Source organism: Chrysemys picta, chromosome 1, assembly GCF_011386835.1.
Source record: "Chrysemys picta bellii isolate R12L10 chromosome 1, ASM1138683v2, whole genome shotgun sequence".
In the NCBI taxonomy this organism is placed as follows: Eukaryota; Metazoa; Chordata; order Testudines; family Emydidae; genus Chrysemys; species Chrysemys picta.
Genome location: NC_088791.1, coordinates 63,833,788 through 63,857,389, shown reverse-complemented (window position 1 = coordinate 63,857,389; position 23,602 = coordinate 63,833,788). Strand labels below are relative to the sequence as shown.

General features: G+C 45.4%; 1 long non-coding RNA gene across 1 annotated transcript in view; it reads right to left on the bottom strand.

Annotated features, from left to right (window-relative positions):
* Positions 1-12,659, bottom strand: part of LOC135973759 (uncharacterized) — a 29,849-nt gene extending 17,190 nt beyond the window's left edge. Inside the window, exons 1-2 of the long non-coding RNA XR_010590771.1 lie at positions 12,083-12,659; positions 9,723-9,788 (exon numbers count right to left, since the gene is read on the bottom strand). This is a non-coding gene — a long non-coding RNA (uncharacterized LOC135973759). The remainder of the gene's footprint in view (positions 1-9,722; positions 9,789-12,082) is intronic.
* Positions 12,660-23,602: the final 10,943 nt, after the last annotated feature.

The window sequence follows — 23,602 nt, the reverse complement described above, 5'->3', positions numbered from 1 at the left end:
ATCATAGGCTAAGATTTCAAATGTCCACTAATGTTGGGCACCTACTAGAGGTATCATAGGTATCTCAAATGTGTGCCCAAAGATGAAGACATCCCAAATTAGTGGACACTTAAAATGTAGCTTTTGTGTGTCTTTGATCCTTCCAATTACTATAACTGTTGGTAACAAACACAAAAAACCAGCCACACACAGAAATGTCACTGTCTGACTGCTATGTGCTCTAGAGTTATCCAACCGTAATCTCATTTTGGAGAACTATTCCTAATTTAATAATTGACAATTTGAATACAACCCACTTTGCTACAGTAATTTTAGTACTGACAGCAGCAGACAAACAGAAATATTTATTTCTATTAACGACCACTGCAGCCAAGCAAACAGAACAAAATTGGTTTTCAAAAGCTCTCCTCCACTTGAGTACTGTGGTTACAGCAACTTCATATAATGGAAGAAAATACATCACAATCCTGGAATCCATACAATTTAATTGTTCTGCAAAAGCCACCAGTGATTAACTTGTTTATAAATGTACTAGTTTAGTGGCTTCAGACTAGCTAGTAAACAAATCCTAGTTGGTGGGGTGGCACCTCAAACAGCAAGCATGTTTTGGGTAAGATTGGATATACCGGTGGTTCTCAAACTTTTGTACTGGTGACCCCTTTCACATAGCAAGCCTTTGAGTGTGACCCCCCTTATAAATTAAAAACATGTTTTTATATATTTATCACTATTATAAATGCTGGAGGCAAAGCGGTGTTTGGGGTGGAGGCTGACAGCTCACGACTCCCCATGTAATAGCCTTGTGACCCCTTGAGGGGTCCCGACCCCGAGTTTGAGAACCCCGGGATATACTGAAATGTCTAAATATGTACAGATGTACAGTGGCAAAGGGTGGTATGTTCAATAACTGCATGCAGTTTAATACCCAAGGATTAGAAAAGAAAAAAAGGATATTTTGTTTAACACTTTGTTCTTTTCCCTCTGAAATACATTGAGATTTCTAGGCTGTACTTACATGTGCTATTGTTATAAATATATTCTAGCTATTATTAGGTTAGTATCATATGCTGTAAGGGTCTATAAGATATTCGTGTGCATTTGTAATGACTCTACATTCAAAAATGGCCCTAGTGGAAGGTGCTAACTATATTTTAAAACCCAGGAATAAGTCAATAGGAGATTTACTATTTACTTCAGCGGGGCCATGATTTTACCCTCAATTTTCAGGTCTCAGAGACAAAAAAGGATGGATGACATTATACTGAGTGAAAATGGGTTCCTAGATCATAGGTGCTATTCTATGTATTGAAACATCTTCCTCAGTCTTTTGAGGAACGCAAGAATTGTTGTTAGCTGACTGGTTGATAAATAAATAGGGAGCTTTGAAAAAAATAGCTAAACCCAGGGTTGTGAGTTCAATCCTTGAGGGGGCCACTTGGGGATCTGGGGCAAAATCAGTACTTGGTCCTGCTAGTGAAGGCAGGGGGCTGGACTCTATGACCTTTCAAGGTCCCTTCCAGTTCTAGGAGATGGGATATCTCCATTAATTTATTATTTATAGCTTGGAATTACATCAATTTGGTTTACTACTGATGTTATGTAGTCACACACACACACAAAAATCACACCAACCACACATGGCATTTCCAGCCACCATTTCTTTCCCTTTCCTCTCTTATCTTCCAACTTCCTACCTTTCCTTCCTCCCACACCCTTCACCCTTACCATATTCAGGTAGCTCCAAACCACTACTATGTCCCATTTTCTCCATTTCCACCCCTGCCCTCTTCCTTTGAAATCTTATGTTGCATTTGTTCAGAAGTGAGAAAGAACAGGCAGATTTCTACAGGGACAGTTGCTACAGTGGGAGAAAAAGCAAACCAGCGACAGTGTTCAGTCGCACAAAGGTTGTGGAACAATGCTAAATTGTACCATCTGTGGTTTCAGCTGGATTGTCATTCGGCAACGGGCCTGGGAAAGGGACTAGAGTTACTGGTGAGAAGGCACAGCATGAAAAATGGGAGTAACGGGTGTATGCTGTAGTAACAAACTAGTGACACCTGTGACTGATAGTCACATGTCCAGAGTATTGTATTGAAATTAACTTCTAATAAATCAGGCACATTTTTGCTTTAATAATCAGTCTGTTACTAGCTGAAAGAGGATTTACACACACAGTATTAAGGCAGTGGTGGGGGCTACATTGGCAACCTGCCTTGCAATGGGTTCCTGACCTTACCCTAGGACTATCTGCATTGGATGAGCAAGAGAGGGTAGGTGTGTGTGGATAGTGACATCTGCATTGTGTGGGCAGAAAGGTTGGTGGGTAAGGAGTCGCTGTGGCAGCACCTGCATAGGAGGAACTAAAGGGATGGCTCAGTGAGAGCTGCATTGGGAGAAAGGAAGGTGGTTCGCTAAGGAGGGAGTGGGGGAGAGGAGGGATGTTTGCCAGAGGAAACAAGGTGAATATAGTGTGGAGAGGAGAATTGCACTAGGGATAGGAAAGATGGATATGTAAGCTTCAGGACCATAATTTGCACTTGGGGGAAGGAAGGAGTGTGGGTAGGTCTGCACGGGGGCAATGAAGGGGGGTGGGAATGGATTTATAATCATGAGGAGGGAATGCATAGTTATATCAAAACAGGGTAGGGTAACACTATAGAATGCTTCCCAGTCTGCCAGCATTTCCAGTAAAAGCTGGCGTTTCCTCCTCCATCCCCCACCCAGTCCAAGATGTTTAGGTTTGCAGGCAGATTTGCTCCTGTCTGACATGCTGCGTATCAGGCTTCCAAACAGGTCAGTCCAGATTCATCTCCACCCATTTTCAAGACTATTGGTCTAGCTATTTTAAAAGCTCAAAGAATTGAAGTAAATGGACTGTTTGGGGAGCTGTTTTTCATTTTATAAAACATAATTTTTAACTGCAATTCAGTCCACAGAGATGATTAGCTTCTTAGGAACTTGTTTTTATATTAACAATGGGGGAGTTTTATATTTGTAAAATGGCTACTGCACGTGCATAGTACTTTCATATTTAAAAAATGCTGTGGGTGAATTTGGTGCATGTGAAAGTCAAGGACAAACCACACTGGCTTGAGTCAAGAACAATTGTGGACAGATGCTGTGCAAACTTTCATGCATAGCTGTCAAAGCATCCATGTCCTTATTTGCAACACTCCTATTTGAGTCCTGAGCAGTGTCATGGCAAATGATGCCAGTTTTGCACGGTTCTGGGGTCAATCCTGCCTAGCCTTGTTTATGTGATTATTCCTACTGACATCAGTAAGTCTACGTGCATAAGTAAAGGCTATTCACAAGAGTAAGAACTGACCGTTAAGGGCCTTACTTTCTCCTGTGACAAAAGCCTGGTCTAAACTCCTAGGTTTTTAAAGCTGGGAAAGCTTAGGGCACCAACATGCATTGCTTTGCTGAGCATCTGGCATTTTTTCCTCACATGCATCTCTATTCACAGAATTAGTCCATTCTAAATACTCCATTGTAATAGCCAGAAGGAGTCAACCATAGATTTTCTTGACAGATTACATTATTAAGGTTTTATGAAGATATGTTGAGAAGGAGCCAGTGGCCCCCATTTTTCGAGGCCAGCCAGTGGTGCTCAGGATAGGGCCCAAGGAGGGTGGGCAAGTGTGGCTTTATACCACCTCTGTAGCTCTAATTCTGGAGATGGCTAGTGGGCAGTTTGGCCACTGGCATATGTTAATACACCTCTACCCCGATATAACGCGACCCGATATAATGCGGTAAAGCAGTGCTCGGGGGGGGGGGGGCTGCGCACTCCGGTGGATCAAAGCAAGTTCGATATAATGCGGTTTCACCTATAACGCGGTAAGATTTTTTGGCTCCCGAGGACAGCGTTATATCGAGGTAGAGGTGTACAATTACCCATAGCCCCAAGGAGTTGCTCTGGCAGGAAGAAATAGCTGGAGCATAGAGATTTTCTGGTCAGGACCTCATCTGTCCCATGTCATGTACCTTAAACCAGAAGCTCCAAGGACAAATGGCATAGAGGTTCCATGCTAACTGTATGCCACTGAAGGATGCTCCTGTGCTGGGGGAATTCCCACATAGCTGGATTCATGGCCCCGTTGTGTTGTTCAAGTGTTACAAAGGGGCCAGAGCAGACCTGACAATCAGCTCCACAGTCTGTTATGTAGGTATGTGTTTCAAACAGAGTCCAACAGACAGAATGAAATAATTCTTATATTTAAGTATATGGCTCTCCAGACAAAAGAAAAGCCCTAACAAATTATTTTATATTTAAAGAGCTGCAGGGTGACCAAAGTGGCCCTGTAGGACAAATTCAGCTCTGTTGTAATCAGTTGTCCTTTGCTGACTTTAAAAAGTAAATCTGGCCCCATGTCTTTGTTTTCCTACCATAAATTTAGCAGTTTCTTAGAACTAACTGAAAAAATTGAATTTCCATCCAGCAGAAAATTACAATATTTTGACATTTGTTTTCGTCCCAAATCAGGACAAAAATTCAAAATGGTTTACTGCATGAAAGTTCAAAAAAAATTTGATTTGGAAATGTCAGAATGTTTGTTTCAACATTTTTGATCTAAATGAAATGGTTCTGCATTCCAAATCAAAACACTTCATTTCAGTTTGTCAGCCTGAGATAAGTTTTATTTCAAGTCAGCATTAATCTCTGCAACTTTCTGTACCACCACAGTGCTTTATGAGAGTTGTAGTTCCAGATTCCTCATGCCCTCAAGGGATCAGCTCTGCAACCAGAGTACATCTCCCATAATGCACCAAGCTCAGGCACATGCAAAAATTGTCAGCCTGACATGAAATGTTTTGTTTTAATTTTCCTGACAGATTTCTGTCTAAATTGATCTTTTCTATGGAAAATTTCAATTACAATGACAATTTTCCAACAAGAAAATTTTAAATTCAAATTTTTCCGTCATCCCCTAGTTCTGACCTTGTTGTTAGAATGCAGGTCTGGAATTTAGGTGATCTGGGTTTTCTTCCTGATCTGCCATCTATATCCCATGGGCTCCTGGAGAAGTCACCTAACTTCTGCGTCCGTAAAATGGGGTAATATTTTCCTATCTCCCAGGAAAGCATTGTGAGGGTAAATTCATTAGTGTCTATAAAGGACTCTAAGCTTTTTGGGGCTATGCTCTAGAAGTGAAAAGTCCTATTATATAAACTATAGACATACCATGCCTGGATATTTCAGCATATATGTCATAAAACTATCAGATATTCTAGGCCTTCCTCAAAGCCATTCTGTCAGGCTTCCCCAGAATGGCTTTTAGGTATTTGGTAAAAATGGCAGAAGTAAATCTGTGATGGCATCTCTCACCATCCCTCTCTCTGACACGAGTCCTACCAGTCTTTTTTCACAAATTGCCCTGTGAAAGAGGGCAATTTTTGTAGGTGTGATTTAGCTGAACTTCCTGTGTGTGTGCGTGCGCGCAAGGCCAATAAAGACTCACTAAACTAAACTGAATGCCATCTAATGTACCTGCAAGGAGTCTGAGCTAACCATCTAGTGCTGTCTAGAGCTCAACACCCAGAGCATCCACCACGAAAGTAGCTGCCTTTTTTAATTATAGAATCATAGAACTGGAAGAGATTCTCCAGAAGTCATCTAATCCAGTCCCCTGCACTCAAGGCAGGACTAAGTATTATCTATCTAGACCAGGGGTAGGTAACCTATGGCATGCGAGCTGATTTTCAGTGGCACTCACACTGTCCGGGTCCTGGCCACCGGTCCAGGGGGCTCTGCATTTTAATTTAATTTTAAATGAAGCTTCTTAAACATTTTTAAAACCGTATTTACTTTACATACAACAATAGTTGAGTTATATATTATAGACTTATAGACAGAGACCTTCTAAAAAAGTTAAAATGCATTACTGGCATGCAAAACCTTAAATTAGAGTGAATAAATGAAGACTTGGCACACCACTTCTGAAAGGTTGCTGACCCCTGATCTAGACCATCCCTGACAGGTGTTTGTTTAACCTGCTCTTAAAAATCTCCAATGACAGAGACATCACAACCTCCCTAGGCAATTTATTTCAGTGCTTAACCACCGTGACACTTAGGAAATTTTCTGCAATTTAAGTCTATTGTTTCTTGTCCTATCCTCAGAGGTTAGGAAACAATTTTTCTCCTCCTTGTAACCAGCTTTTATGTCCCCCCTCAGTCTTCTCTTCTCCAAACTAAACAAATCCAATTTTTTTCTCCCAATCTTTCCTCATAGGTCAGGTATTCTAGCCCTTTAATCATGTTTGTTGTTTCTCAGGACTTTCTCCAATTTGTCCAAATCTTTTCTGAAATGTGGTGCCCAGAACTGAACACATTACTCCAGTTGAGGCCTAATTAGTGTAGAGTAAAGCAGAAGAATTACTACTTGTGTCTTGCTTATAACACTCCTGCTAACACATCCCAGAATTATGTTTGCTTTTTTTGCAACAGTGTAACACTGTTGACTCATTTATCTTGTGATCCACTGTGATCCCCAGATCCTTTTGCACAGTACTCCTTAGGAGAGTCATTTCCGTGTGTGTGCGCGCATGTGTGTGTGCACAATTGATTGTTCCTTCCTAAGTGGAGTATTTTGCATTTGTCCTTATTGAATTTTATAATATTTACTTCAGACCATTTCTCCAGATCATTTTAATCCTATCCTCCAAAGCACTTGCAACCCCTCTGAGGTTGGTATCATCTGCAAATTTTATAAGTGTACTCTCTATGCCATTATCTAAATAATTGATGAAGATATTGAACAGAACTATAACTGATCCCTGTGGGACCCCACTCAATATTCCCTTCAAGCTTGACTGTGAACCACTGAAGACTACTCTCTGGGAACAGTTTTCCAGCCAGAGATGCACTCACCTTACAACCTAGACGGATCTACTGTATTTCCCTAGTTTATGAAAAGACAATAAACGAAGCCTTATTAAAGTCAAGATATACCACATCTACTGCTTCCCCTGTATTCACAAGGCTTGTTACCCTCTCAAAGAAAGTTATTAGGTTGGTTTGACCTGGTTCGTTCTTGACAAATCCATGCTGATTGTTACTTTATCACCTTATCTTCTACGTGTCTGCAAATTGATTGCTCAGTTATTTGCTCCATTATCTTTTCAGCTACTGAAGTTAAGCTGACTGTTTGTATTCCCCAGGTTGTCCTTATTCCTTATTTCTAGATGGGCACTGTATTTGCCCTTTTCCAGTCCCCTGGAATCTCTCCCATCTTCCATTATTTTTGGAAGATAATCACTCATGGCTCAACTATCTCCTCAGTCAGCTCCTTGAATATTCTAGGATGTATTTCATCAGATCCTGGTGACTTGAAGATATCTAATTAAGGCAAAGAAATTAACTTGTTTTTTCACTATTTTAGCCTCCAATCCTACCTAATTTTCACTGGCATTCATTAAGTTAGATGTCCAATTGCTACTAACCCTTTTGTTGAAAGCTGAAACAAAAAAGTCATTTAGCAATTCTGCCATTTCTTACTTACCAACTCTGAGTTTGCTAAAATCTGCCTTCTTGAAAGCCATTATCTGTATTGTGTGGTTTTCCCTCCTATTATTCCTAAGAATCATGAACTTTATCACTTCATGATCACTTTCACCCAAGTTGCCTTCCACTTGGAAATTCTCCATCAGTTCTTCCCTATTTGTCAAAAATCAAAGCTAGAACAGTCTCTCCCTTAGTTGCTTTCTCCACCTTCTGAAATAAAAAAAAAAATGGTCTCCAATACACTTCAAGAACTTGTTAAATAATCTGTGCCCTTCTGTGTTATTTTCCCAACAGATCTCTGGATAGCTGAAGTCCCTCATCACCACCAAGTCCCGTCTTTTGGATGATTTTGTTAGTTGTTTATAAAAATCCTCATCCTCCTACTCTTCCTGGTTAGGTGGTGTGTAATAGACCTCTCCCATGACATCACCCTTGTTTTTTACCCCTTTTATCCTTAACCAGAGACTTTGAACAAATCTATTTATTTCCATCTCAACCTCAGGTCAAGTATATACATTTCTGATATACAAGGCAACACGTCCTCCCTTTTCCCCCTGCCTATCCTTCCTGAGCAAGCTGTACCCTTCTGTACCAATAATCCAGTCATGTCAGGGAGAAAGTACTCTGAACCTGGGAGATGGAGGGAAATTCAACACAACTTTGACCAGATGTGGTGGAGTGCCCACGAGGCAAGGAAGACATTCTGGAGACTCAAGTTGAGCCCTCTGGATCTGACCCGCCTTTCACCTCACCAAGAGGCATGTCTCATCCCAGTAAATGCTGCAATCTCCCTCTCAAGTTCTGAATACACTTTCCATTCTGTGTTCTCTCACATGCAGTAATTCAAAAGGCTATTGGACCTGAGGAACACTATCTATATCAGTACCAGATGGCAAAAGCACCTTTATTTCTCATTATGATCCATCCACTGGGCCGGATCATCCTAGGCAGAGGGTTTCCTCAGCACACAGCTCTCTCCCTTTCTGTAGAGCAGCACCCCACAGATGCCCCTCCACTTGGGTGCTACAGACCCATTGCTCTGCTCCCACATTTCCATGTGGAAATCCAGGGGAGGTTATATAGCCAGAACAGTAGCGTTAGGGGAGACAGTGGTGCAATTGTTGTCCCTGCAAATAGCTCCTATTTTTGAGAGGAAGGGAGTTCCCTTCCCTGTGAATCCCCAAGATTTGCAAAGTTGGGAAACAGCAGGACTTTCATAATCCACACATACCCCAAATCCCTCTCACCAGAAGAAATGGTTCCAGGAAAATTCAGATGGGAATTACACCAAGTTTTCCTTCCCATCCTACAATCCCTCCTGTGGGTTTATTCATGGGAGGAAGCAATCTGGCCCACTGGTTTAGGGACCCCTAGGATGCGACACATACAGATATCATAGAGACCTAATTTTGTACACAGAGCTCAGAATTATCTGAAAGATGTGTAACTACTAAAGTACTAAGACAGCTCCCTATTGGCTATATGTGAGGCTGCTCAGGAGTACAAGTTAATTTTTCCAAGGTCAATTCAAACTTGGACTTGCTAAATTGGCTCAAGTTCTAACTATTTGGGACAGTAGCATTAACTAAGACTTTTAGCAAAAGTGCCAATTTTAGACCAAACCATACCCCCTTTCGGAAACCTTCCATTATAAACGCAGAAGACATGTGGGTATGAAGAACCAGACTTTCAGGAGGAAGGCAGAATACTACTGAATTGTAACTTGAATTCAGGAGCTGCTATTTGTCCCTCAGGCACTGAAATTAACCACACATTTTGGAGATCTACAATTCAGTTCTAAGGAGATAGTTTAAATTAAAAACTGGCATTTCTCTAAATTTGTTAGCAGCCAGGATTACTGTGATCATAGTTGTCATTTATTTATTTTGTGGTAGCACCCAATGGTCCCAATCAGGGTTAGGATCTCCTTGTGGGAGACACTCTACAAACACAAAGGTAGATGTTTAGGAACCTAAGAATTGCCATATTTAGTCATACCTGAAGTTAATCTAATCCTGACAGTGGCCAATACCAGATACTTCAGTAAGGTACAAGAACCCATCATAGTCAGATGTGGGATACTTTGTCCCCTAACCCTTATTGGTTAGAGATTAACAACCTGGGAAGCAGAAGGTTTTATCTCTCTTCCAAAACACTTCATATTTTTATCATTAACTATTATTCTTATCCGGATAAATGTCCAATCCCACCTTGAATCTTAAATTGTTTCTCACAGGACACTGCTGAGGCCATGAGTTCCACAGTCTGATTGTATCCTATGCAAAAAAAAAAAAAAAAAAAAAGCTCACAGTTGGAACTTTTCTGCACCATCCCCAATTCTGTATATTTTTACCATATCCCTTTGAATTCATCTTCTTCCTAAGGGAAATAATTCAATCTTTTCAATCTCTCTTCATATGGAAGACTTTCCATGCCCCTAATCATTCTTGTCACCCATCTCTGAACGGCCTCTAATTTTGCAATATCCTTTTTGAGATGGGATAAGCAATACCACACACTGTGCCTTATCTGTAGCTGGGGTTGGCTGCTTTAGCTCAGAAGTGTTAGTTTTGATGTTTTTAAATGCATTTTCAAATAATTTTCTCAAAGTACACAGAGCAGGAAGGACTTCTGTAACATCAGGCCTTTGGCTGATCAAACAATCTAGCTTTCCTCCCACATACATACATACATACACACACACACAGCCGGATTTCACCTGCACACTGAGGAATCTCACTTATTCCGCATGTGCAGGGCCAACTGAACATTGGGATATGGTTATTAAAAACAACATCCTCGCTTGATAAAAATCAAACACTATCAAGCACTATCTACAATTATGACACATTATTTGGCCAAATACAAAACATTTTCACCAGGCTACTAGAAGGCTTATTACTGGCCTAAAGTCTATGTCAGAAAGCAAGTTGCTACCCCAAACCACTGAAAGAGTGGTTCAAAAAATGGCTACACATTTGCTTGTTTGTAAATAACAGCAAAATATTTGTGTGTGGGAGAAGGGGGTGTTAATTTTCTTTGTTTTAAAATGTAGCTGAACTGTATTTGCTAAAAACTTTCCATGAAAAAAAGTCATCCTTACGCCAACACCAGACGTGGAAAATTACAGTCCAAAAAGTTTGAGAAAGTGATAAGCAACTGGATAAAGGCCCTTTAGGAGGAAACTTTGGGGTAACTGTAGTTAGGGCCATTGCTACAAGCTCCACCCTATGTGTGTATATGCATTAGGATTAACCCCTTTAATGCTGTACTGGAGATGTTAAGAGTCTGACTGCACAAGCTCTAAGGATGCAAATCTTGGTGGAAGAGAAGAGGGTGTTTATTGAACAATTGTGTATGGTGGGGATGGAGATTGGAAATGCTGTTATGTATTACTTTAAAAAGGAAAAACTAAAATGTGGGGAACAAAGAGGGCTCAATCCTCAGCTGTATCCAGCTATGGCTATATATTGTCTTGGTGCCATTTGTACCCCCCCCCCCCAATAACTAAAACTACACATCACAGTAGATTGCTCTTTGTTTAAAAGTACTACCAGCTACCAAGGAGAGCCCCTAGCTGATGTCAAGCAGTAATTCTTGTTCTATAGTAGCTTACATTGTAAACTATGCAAGTCTAAAATTGCCCCAGAGGACACCCCCCCCCTTTAAAAAAATACCTACACACAGGATAGAATGCAGCTATTTAGCTAGGGTAGAAACAGTGCAGTCTGAAAGTCTGTGTATTTGGGTACATTAACGCCCTCAGCTCCCTTCCACCCACCCTCTCCACAACGTCTGCATTTTATTTATTGATTGGGTGTACTTTAGAGATTGGAGGAAACCCTAACCCCACCCGCCCCCTTCTCCTGGAAGAGGGGGCGGAGGCAGAGTGGGTGCAGTGCGAGCTGATTGTGCTCCTGCTCCGACCTCCAACAGCCCGATCCGCCTTTGAAGTTTTCCACCCCTCGACTTGAAGTGAGATCGATTACAGAAGAACAACAGGGACAAAGAATCTGCTGCTTTACGTGCAGCCACTTTCCCACGATCAGGGCAGCCAGCTCGACAGCAGCAAGGGATCACCGCTTTCCCCAGGCTCCTCCTTGCTACCATTCAAAAAACCTACACACGCCCCACCCCCAAACCCTGGGCTTTGCCGGAGAAGGAGGGAGGGGGTGGGGAGATTACCAAATAAAACAGGATTTTTAGGGGGGTGGGGAAGGGGGGGGAATAGCCTTTGCTGGCTTGATCTTTCCAGAGGAAACGGCAGAGGGAACGCGTGGGCCAAAAAGCAGCGTATTTAAAAAACGCGAGGACGTTTAAAGTGCAAATAAACAATAAACGGACGTAAGCGGCAAAGTTGAGCTAAGCGGGGAGCGGGCCCCTCCCCGGCCCGGGACTAGTCGCGCCGCAGGGCTCGGAGGAGGCGCGCACCCAGTCACAGGGGGAGTGTGGAACACACCCAGTCACTCCTTGCGCGCGCTGGGCTGACTGACGGCAGCTGCGCTGGGCACAGTTCAATCGCGGCAGGACAGTGCGGGGGCGGGGGCTACGTGCAGGGCAAGTCATTTACCTTCGGGGCCGGTAAACATCGTTGTGTCATTGCCGCCACGGGGCCCGTGGAAACGGGGGGGCTTGAAGAGCGATTGTCTGTCACCGCCCCCCCCCCCCCCCGAGGCAGGGGTTTTGCACCCTGGCTTGGGGAGAGGGACGCGCCCTCCCAGCTGCCTGTGGAGGGGATTGAAGGCGGGGCTGTTTCCCCACCCCGGGTAGGGAAACTCCTGCAGGTCCGCGCCCAAACGGGGGCAGAGCTGGGAGCGCCCCCTTCCCGCGAGGGGGACCGGCCTGTCGCCCTCTTCCCCTCCCACCCCAGTGAGCGAGCGCTGCGGGGCTCCCGCCCCACAGAACGGAGACCGCGGCGGGGGCACAGCGAGGGGTGCTGGGGGGGGGGGGTCTGCGCATCGGCGAGCCAGCCCCGCGGCGCGGCTCCGCGCGGCAGGCAGAAGAGCGGCGGTGGGGAGCCCGTGCGAACTCAGCCGTGGCCGCCCGGCTTCCTCCCTGGGCATCCCCGTCCATTCATAAAAACCCCTCTCGCGGCGGGGACCCCCGGAGCAGCGGCTGCGCGTGGAGGGGGAATTCCCCCTCCTCCCCCGTCCTACGACTTTGTTTATGAAACACACCCCTTCCCCCTCCTCCTCCCCCCGGGGCCGGGCTCCTCCTCCCCAGACTGCCCGGCGTCAGGGCCGCGAGCGAATAGGAGCAACCCAATCAATAGCCCCGGCCGCAAATTACAGCAGGAAGTGTTAGCAACACACCGGCTCCTAAACAAGATCGATGACTTTCCACTGCGGCAGCCCCCTGCTCCTCCCCCGCGCCCCAGGCCAGGCGGGGGAGTCCGCCTCTGCCTTGCCACCACTCACTGCCCAGGAATGGGGAGAGCGTGTGTGGCGGAGATGGGACCAGCCCTCCACGCAGCGCGCCCCGCAGCCGGCATCCACCGAGCTACCGCGGCTGGCGCTCCCCAGCTCCCAAACTACGCGGGAGCCGCTGATCGAAGGAAGCGGAGATTAATTCAGAGGCTCAAAATTCTCAATCCAAAACCCACCGCCCGTTAAAAGCACAAATGTCCAGGCACCACGTGGAGCTGTGTTTGTACAGTGCCTAGTCCTAAGTGATCTTGATGGGGACCTCTAGGCGCTAGCAGACTTGAAAATACTTTATTAGCTTATTTTATAGTAATGCACCTGCCCCTATCTGCCCTGGCCAATATTTATTTAAAAAAAAAAAAAGGAAAAGTGTTGCTAAAATGTTTTACCTCCCCTGGTTTGTGTGGGTCTTTCACGCAGCAGCAGGGAAAGGGACTAAGGATCCCAAGCACCTCAACTAGTTTTATGTGGGTGGACCACTGAGCCCACAAGGAGCGACGTTCACTTCAAGTACGCCTGTACAAGGACCAGGGCAGGGGTAGTCAATAGGTGGACCGGAAGCCAACTGTGGACCTCCAGACACTCTTGAACGGACCCTGAAAACTATTTTTTTAATATAATTTTCTCTGGAGCCTGGACCTTGCCCAAGAAATTTGGATCTTGACAACAACAATAAAAAAAAGACTGCCGGGGGTTGGCCTGCAAAGACCAAGCTGCAGGATGTAGAGTAGCTACACAGGGGAATGAGTGTAACTGACTACTACAAAGAGCTCAGTTCAGCGAGGTGCTGAGCGTTCTGCAAAGCAATCTATCAAAGCACTTAAACCCATGAATAGCCCCACTACAGTCAAAGGCTGTAATCCTGACCCCATGCTACTATTCACTTAAATGGGACCACTCCGTAAAGGTCTTAAAATTAAGCATGTGCTTAATCCTGGCCAGAGTGTTCAGCACCTTGCAGGATGGAGCCCACATACACAAAGTAAGCAAACTGAAAAAAATAGAGCAATTTTTTTCTCCTGATTGCTCATAATTATAGCCATCTTAAGTGTTACAGGCAATAATATTTGGTAAGCAAAATTCAGACAAATATGATTTTAAGGTGATTATGTCCCCATGCACTGGGTGCTCAAACTAAGAAAGAACAGCATTACCATTCTCTCCATATTTTATGTTTCTTTAAAGCCCTGGCTGTCAGGGGATTACATGGGAAATTTAGCCTTCATTTAAATAGAGAGCTTCTAGCCCTTATGGTTATAGAGAAAAGCATGAAAATGATCTGAGTGAACCCCAATAAAAATAGTTTGAATTTCAAACCTTTTTAAAAATCTCATTATTTTAAGACAATCATGATTTGAGGGGGTTTCATGGTTTTTGAATACTTGGGATTGGAATACTGGTTATATATACACACACACACACACACACACACACACATTTGGGGGAAATGATTGTGTTTTCTGCTTATTGCTATTTTTATTCTTTTTAGGGAGTTTAATTCACACATTCATACTAGAAAACCAAATATATATTCCTCCTCTGTAAAATAAGAATAATCTGACTCACAATGTATTGTAAGGATTGATGTTTGTAACATGTATGCTATCAAGTACACAGTTAGAGATCAGTTCTGTGTGATTTGGATAGCACTAAGTACACTATTACAGGGCCTCAGCTTAAAAATCATAGTTCATATTCATATTCTGTAAATCAGTGGAACTCCATGAGAATTTAGCCCATGTCTTGTAAATATATCATTTTACCTATGTTACTAATAAGAGTTTAGTTATTAAAAGTGAAAGTTTTTAAAAATCTAATTCGTTGCTAATTAGGCTCCTTATTTACTTGTTGCATTTTTTTCTCAGATTGCAATGAAAATCAATTAAGTCAGTTTCAATTTTGTTTATATTCAGTTTCTTAAAGCTGCAGTATTTGGATTTCATACATTAAAAGGAATATTTATTCGTTTAAAACAAACGGTTTTCATTGTATTTTTTAAAATGAGGAAATGCTTCTATTCATTTTAGGTTTTATAAAAGCTTTTTGTTTTTTAGAAAATATAAATTTTGTCATATTTGACAATTTCTCTTCAAATATTAGTAGAAATAATGCCAGTGGTTCCAGAATATACAATTAAAATTCCCTTAAAAGTATGGGCCCTACATCAAATAAGTCTCTCTGTGTTTGTGGCATTGGCCACTGTCAGGAGACTGGATACTGGGCTAGATTGACCTTTGGTTTGACCAGTATGGCTATTCTTATAGTTACACATATGCATATAGACAGAGTTGTATGTTCATGTGTGTCTGTGTAAAGACTATAACATCTATATCTAAACATAATCACACACAAATATTTGTTGATATATTGTTTTGGACTGGGACTCTGATTTTCCCCACAGTGATTTAATTGTAATTAAAATATAGTTCAAGTGTAATACTTATTACTTAAAATAAGATTGCAAAGTCAAACACTCAAAAGTTAGAAATTGCCAGCTCAACCTTAATTTTCCCCATTTGTGCATATGCTTTATTATGCAATCTTTAATTATATGATTACATGCTGGATTTTTTTTTAATTGTAGCCTTGAATCTGTTTCTGATCAATATTCTTTTTTATCCTCATCATTCAGTGTCTGGCCCCATGCATTTACTGCACACCATTTAAACCCTGCCTGGAATGAATAATTATTAATTTCCCCATGGGCTTTTCTAGGGTGCTCTCAGTACTATCTCAGTTCTTCACAAACATTAGTGAAATTATTGATCTCTGTTGCATCTGTGAGCACTCAGTACTTCTGCAAATGAGAGCCAGAGTGTCTCAAATTGGGCATCTAAAAAAATGATGATTACACAGGCAACCTTAATTCTTAGGACTTCCTAACTTTTGAGTTTTGAATTTGCAACCTTAACTTTCTTTTAACAGTCTTTTTGGATGTAATATGAATTAAATTTAGGATTTCAACATTGAAGGGGAACAGAATTCCTCTTGTTTAGTTCACTACACTTGATACACGTTTTATGCATCATTAGAACCAGTTAGTGGCCTTCTATCCCCTTATTGCTGAAAGCAAAACAAAGGAAGCTTTTACTACAATAGCATTTCATCATAGGGGGCTCAGTCCTGGCTTCCATTTAAGTTAATGAGAGTTTTGCAACTGACCTGGGAGGAACCAGGATCAGCCAGCTAAGCCACATTAAAATAAGAAATAATAAAAGAAAAAGAAAAAAAAACAGTTGCAACTGCTATAATCAGGGTATGATAAGTTATTTTTTTCCACTGATTGATCTATCCCAAGTACAAACAAGTGTAACTACATCCCCTCCCTCCTCAAAAAACTCTACTGGTTCCTCATTCATTTCAGAATAGGGTGCAAAACTGCCCTCCATGGACTTGCTTCAGAATGCATCAGAGACCTTGTCTTTCTACTCCACTCTCTGTTCCCTATGCACATCTGCCCCCTTCCATCTGGGCAACTGTTGGTACAAGAGCCTTCTTCTCTGTAGCTCTTACCATGTGAAACAGCCTTCCCACTTGCCTCCTCTTTGCCCAGGGCTGTAATCAGGGTGCAGGGCGAACGGGGTAGCCACAGAGGTAGAAAAATGGAGCAGAAACAGAGGCAATATGTGAAGCCCCACACAGCGACATGCTCCGGCCAGCCCCACAAGGCGGAGGTCAAGGAGGGAGTGCCACTTCCATCCCTGGCTTCACCTCAGCGAGCCTCCCAGCCTATGTGGTTCGGGGGCTCACAACCAAAATATCTGGGGGCATGTGACCCTGCATGCCCCTCCCCACGTGCAGCCATAGTGCAGAAAAGTTACCCCCCAAAATGATAGGGGGCACAAATATGCTTGCTCGCTCAGGGTGCTAAAATGCCTAGTTAGGCTCTGTCTTCACCTTTTTTTTTTAAAAATAAATTCTTTTCTCCCTTACCTATAATTGACAGTTTATTGAACACCAACGGTATTATTTGACTCTATAAAGCATTGTCGGATAGAGTTTGTGCAAAAAAAAAAAAAAAAATGCTGTACAGAAAAAGATTGTATTGAATTCTTAACTCACTGGTTGCCTCTGCTTTGTGTCTTGTGAACTAGACTGATTGTGTTTATTCTACACACTCCCATATAGGTTTATTTCCCTATATATAATCTATACAAGGGGTTCTCAACCTTTCCTTCTGAGCCCCTCCACCCTCCAACAGGTTATAAAAACTCCACGGCCCATCTGTGCCACAACTATTTTTCTGCATATAAAAGCCAGGGCCAGCATTAGGGGGTAGCAAGCAGGGCAACGGCCTGGGGACCCATGCCATAGGGGGCCCCGAAAAGCTAAGTTGCTCAGGCTTCGGCTTCAGCCCCAGGTGGTGGGGCTCTAGCTTTCTGTCCTGGGTACCAGTGAATGTAATGCTGGCCCTGCTTGGCAGACCCCCTAAAACCTGTTCACAGGCCCCCAGGGGACCCCAGGCCCCTGGTTGAGAACCACTGATCTATACAATAAGGGTATGTCTACACTACGAAATTAGGTCGATTTTTAGAAACCGATTTTATACAGTCGATTGCATATGTCCACGCTAAGCGCATTAAGTTGGTGGAGTGTGTCCTCACTACCGTGGCTAGCATCAACTTACAGAGCAGTGCACTATGGGTAACTATCCCACAGTTCCAGAAGTCTCTGCTGCCCATTAGAATTCTGGGTTAAGCCCCCAATGCCTGATGGGGCAAAAAACATTGTCATGGGTGGTTTTGGGTACATGTCGTCAGGCCCCCGCTCCCTCCGTGAAAGCAATGGCAGACAATCGTTTCACGCCTTTTTTCCTGGGTTACCAATGCAGACGCCATACCACGGCAAGCATGGAGCCCGCTCAGCTCACCGTCACCCTACGTCTCCTGAGTGCTGCTGGCAGATGGGGTACTGCATTGCTACACAGCAGCAGCTCCTTACCTTTGCAGGAGATGGTGCAGTAGAACTGATAGCTGTTGTATGTCTCCTGGGTGCTCCTGGCAGACCGCGGTGAGGTCAATCAGGGGCGTCTGGACAGACATGGCTATCCTCCTCTTAGAGCACCGAATGGAGCCAGAGATAGGGTTACCATATTTCAGCAAGCAAAAAAGAGGACGGGAGGAGCCCCGCCCTAGCCCCGCCCCTGCCCCTCCCACTTCCCGCCCCCCCAGAACCCCCAACCCTCCCCCCGTTCCTTGTCCCCTGACTGCCCCCTCCTGGGACCCCTGCCCCTAACTGCCCCCCAGGACTCCACTCCCTATCTAAGCCTCCCTGCCTCTTGTCCCCTGACTGCCCCAACCCTTATCCACACCCCCACCCCCAGACAGACCCCTGGGACTCCCACGCCCCATCCAACCACTCCCCACCCCCTGACAGCCCCCCCCCCCGAACTCCCAACCCATCTAAACCCCTCTGCTCCCTGTCCCCTGACTGCTCCGATCCCTCTCCGCACTCCTGCCCCCTGACAGCCCCCCCCAGAACTCCCAACCCATCTAAACCTCTCTGCTCCCTGTCCCCTGACTGCTCCGATCCCTCTCCCCACTCCTGCCCCCTTGACAGCCCCCCCCAGAACTCCCAACCCATCTAAACCTCTCTGCTCCCTGTCCCCTGACTGCTCCGATCCCTCTCCCCACTCCTGCCCCCTGACAGCGCCCCCCAGAACTCCCAACCCATCTAAACCTCTCTGCTCCCTGTCCCCTGACTGCTCCGATCCCTCTCCCCACTCCTGCCCCCTGACAGCCCCCCCCAGAACTCCCAGCTCCCCACCCCCCTGCTCCTTGTCCCCTGACTGCCCCTTCCTGGGACCCCTGCTCCTAACTGCCCTCCAGAACCCCACCCCTAAGCCTCCCTGTTCCTTGTCCCCTAACTGCCCCCTCCTAAGACCCCCCCCAACTGCCCCCCAGGACCCTACCCCCTACCTGTACCCTGACTGCCCAAAACTTTCTCCACCCCCCCCCAAAAGCCCCCCCCCCGTTTCTTGACTGCCCCCTCCAGAACCTTCCTGCCCCCGGTCCCCCTTACCCTGCTGCTCAGAACAGGGTGTTGGGCTCTGTGCGAGCCGAGCCGGACACGTGGCTGCGCTCCCCAGCACAACAAAACCTGGTCCCTGGCCCTGCACAACAAAACCCGGTCCCTGGCCCTGCACAGTGCTGCCGGACCGGGTTGCAGGAGAGGCCAACTCAGAATGCAGGGCGGCTCCGGCTCCTCTACAGCTGCTCAGGAGTCCAGCCCGGGATTTTTCTGCAGCCCTCCCACCCGCTCGCTCTGCCGGGGGAGGGGGAAATCCCGGACATTGTGAGTGCTTTACAAATTCCCCCCGGACGCTATTTTTAGCGCGAAAAGGAGGACATGTCCGGGTAAATCCGGACGAATGGTAACCCTAGCCAGAGACTCCAGGTCATTCTCTTCTTTAAGTTTTGTCTCATGGAGATTCAGTCCTGCCTGGAATATCATGCGAGCTGGAGGCTTCTGCCTCCGGCTGTTCTCCCAGTGGCAGCACCGCACAGTCGCACCTACCCCAGCCTACCCCTTGCTCCCATGGCTCACGAAGCCTAGACAGTAGTAAAGAGCAGTTCAACTATAGGCTGAGCAAGTGCAGAACGGTGGTAGAATGTGCCTTTGGATGTTTAAAAGCTTGCTGGCGCTGTTTGCTGACTAGGTCAGACCTCAGTGCAACCACCATTCCCATTGTTATTGCTGCTTGCTGTGTGCTCCATAATATCTGTGAGAGTAAGGGGGGGGAAGACGTTTATAATGGGGTGGGAGGTTGAAGCAAATCGCCTGTGTCCGATTTTGAGCAGCCAGACACCAGGGTGATTAGAAGAGCACAGCAAGGCACTCTGCGCATCAGAGAGGCTTTGAAAACCAGTTTCATGACTGGCCAGGCTTTGGTGTGACAGTTGTGTGTGTTTCTCCTTGATGCAAACCCGCCCCCTTTGTTGATTTTAATTTCCTGTAAGCCATCCACCCTCCCCCCTTCAAAATAAAGTAACTGTTGTTTTGAAACCATGCATTCTCTCTTTATTAACTTTAAAAAAAAATAGATAACGGACAAGGTAGCCTAGGTGGGGTAGGGGAGGAGGGAAGGACAAGGCCACATTGATTTTTAGTGCGGCTACAATAAGCAAATTGTTTGACAGCCTTCTGTTGCTTGGGCCATCCTCTGGAGTGGAGTGGCTGGATGCCCAGAGCTTCCTCCCCCCCGCATTCTTGGGCATTTAGGTGAGGAGGCTGTGGAACATGGGGAAGAGGGGAGACGGTTATGCAGTGGGGGTCTGTGCTCTTGTTGGCTTTCCTGCAGCTCCAACAGACGCTTCATCATGTCCATTTGCTCCCCCATTAGCCTCAGCATCACGTCCTGCCTCTGCTCTTCGCGCTCACTTAATTCTTTCCTGGCCTCTGCCACTGAATGCCTCCATGCATTAAGCTGTGCCCTATCAGTGCAGGAGGACTGCATGAGCTCGGAAAACATGTCATCGTGAGTGCGGTTTTTTGCCTTCTAATCTGCGATAACCTCAGGGACGGAGATGATAGGGGGAGTGTAGAAACATTCTACACTCTACAATTCTACAACTCTACAGGGGAGGACTGCATGGTCACCTGTGCTGCTGAGTTCACCACTCTGACCAAACAGGAAATGAAATTCAAAAGTTCCTGGGGCTTTTCCTGTGTACCTGGCTAGTGCATCGGAGTTCAAAGCAGCGGCGCCAACTTTCTCCAGCACCAGTGGGTGCCCGCGCCCCCCCGCCCCTTTCCCCGCCCCCCCAACTCCACCCCATCCCCAAAGTCCCCGCCCTAACTCCGCCCCCTCCCTGCCCCTATTGGATCCTTTCCCCAAATCCCCACCCCGGTCCCGCCTCTTCCCCCAACACATGGCATTCCCCCTCCTCACAAATCAACTGTGTCGCGGCGCAAGGGCTGGGAGGGAGGAGAAGCAGGATGTGGCGGCGCGCTCGCGGCGGAGGCGAGTTGGAGCAGGGGGGCGGGGCCACACGGGGAGCTGACGGGGGATGCTCAGCACCCACCAATTTTTTTCTATGGGTGCTCCTGTCCTGTAGCACCCACAGAGTCGGCACCTATGGTTCAAAGTGCTGTCCAGAGCAGTCACAATGGAGCACTCTCGGATAGCTCCTGGAGGCCAATATCCTTGATTTGCATCCGCACTACCCCAAATTCAACCTTGCAAGGTAGATTTTAGCGCTACTTCCCTCGCCAGGGAGGAGTACAGAAGTCGATTTTAAGAGCTCTTTAAGTCAACGGAACGGGGTTGGTTGTGTGGACGCATTCATTTTAAAATCGACTTAACACGGCTAAATTCAACCTAACCCCCTAGTATAGACGAGGGCTAAGATTCCAAGATTGCCACCTTGTGTATCATTGAAGCCTAGAATGTCTGCTGAGTTGGTGCAAAGTGATGGAAACAGCTACAAGCATGGGAGAGAGCTCTTTTGGTTTAGAATATGACCAGGTTCCATCACCACTGGGATTTGAGGTCTATTACCATCCAATTTTTATGTTTGCAGCCATTGGGGGGGGGGGGGGCGTTTTAAATCAAAAACAAAACATACTTTACAAATTTCACCAAGATACTTGCACAGGCTTTCACCTTATACAGTGGTAATGTATTGTCACCTATACAGTTATGATTAAAGAAAAAGCTAATTAACCCTATAAAACAAGCCAACAAAATTAAAGACATTGAATACAGAGGCTCAAGATGAAGCTATCTTGAACTTGCTGCCACTCCAGTCTCATTAGCCAACATCATTAATGTACATCTCTTAATAAATAGCCATGCTTAATATACATTGTAATTACTTCATTAAGCCTAACTAATGTTGACTCTTGCATAGAATGTGTGGTTACCATACAGAATGGATGTTTAATACTTCAAGAAAATGGGGGAAGTTAACATTGGAATTTCAGCCTTCACTTTGACTTTCTTTTAATTGGCTTGTGACAAACTTAAAATTATTGAAACAATTTCTTGGCCAGTTAATTAACTTGTATCAGTCCTTTAAAAACAGATTTTTGGCCAGTTTGAGGGAGATGGGACTAAGGTAATTATAAGTAGTGTAGAAAAGGCAAGTAAGGAACTTCTATCCACCTCTGCCCATAATACAAGAAACAGAGTGTGGTGGTCAGTAGGACTAATAGTTATCTGAGCTACTCCAGTATAAATCTGGAGTAACTGATCAGAATTTTGTTTATTGAAATTAATATTTATCCTTTACTGTATAGCACTTCACATCTTCAAAGCACTTTACAAACAATAATGGACAAATTGTACTTCATTACAGTGAAACCCAAGAAATGCCAGACATCAACCCAGGTCAGTATCCTGCCTTCAACAGTCACCAGAACCAGATGCTTCAGAGGATGGGGTAATGTTGGGCCAGCCCTGCCCCACATCTGCCCATCCCCCAGTCCATACATTAATTATGGCTCCAAACCTTTGCAGAGCCCCAGTCTTGTCGAGCATCAGCCCCTCCTTGCTGATCAAGTGGCTCCTTGGATCTCAAACAAAGAACCTGCATCAGCACAAAATCCACTCATGCCAAGGGAGAGGAGCTGTAAACCAGGCACCAACAAGCAATTCCCAATACTACCTCCCAAGTATCTTCTCTGTCCCCCAAACAGAAACATTCCCACAATAAATTTTCTGCCCCCTATGACAGGGTGTGACTCACCACTCCAGCACCTCCTTGTGGCCAGTACAGGAATTAGCTCTGGTAGCCAGTGCACCTTGATCTGGTGGTGCTCCACCCATCACCTCTTCTGCTCCTGGACCCACATCCCTCCAAGGACCATGATGTCCTCTTCAGTGACACTGCCCTCCAACCATACCACACTTGGTGCTCTCCCCTTCCAGGGGAACATCTCTATAGTCCCTGTCCAGCCACTTTTCTCAGTGGCAACTGCAGTAAAATGTTTAGCCATTTCCCCATGGCAAGTGGGGGAGACCCAGTTGCAGCCCAGGGACCCTATAGAAGGCCACTGCTTGCAGCACCCCCCTCCAACTCATCAGTAGGTTTCCCTGGGCTACTTCCCTGAAGCCCCAGCACCCCCTTTGCCCTTGCCTTGGGGCCTCAGCCTGCAGATCCCTACCCAACCCACCAAGAGCTGCTTGCAGTACTGCTCTGTCTAGAGTGCTAACTACCTTCAGCCTGCAAGGTAGCCAATCCTCCTCAAACTCCAGGGAGTGACTGAAAGTGTACTGATCTCCAGCCCTTCTTATATGGGCCAGCTGGACCCTCATTGGCTGCTTCTCACAGCTCCTCTCTGATTGGCTGCCTCCTGTGCAGCTTCGCAAGGGCTCTATTAACCCCGTAGAGTCCAGTGTGGCGTAGGCACTCCATCAAACCCACCCAAAAGCATGCAGCCCCCTCTGTATTCCCTGAATTAATTCTTCTGAATTAATCTGCCATTTCTACACATGCACTATCCCAATTAATTCATCTGTTGCCCCTATACAAGACCAATTAATTAATCTAATCCCTCCATGCAAACCCCAAAACTACTTATGTACCCACGAAACTTACTTCAGGTTCTGCTGCTGCTGCTTACATTTCTGTGACTCTCCTTATCATTTGCTCCCAGCTGTTCTATTTCCTCCTATTCTCCTCCTGGGAGGTGGGCAGCATTGGGAGCCAGTGAACAGGAGCTGC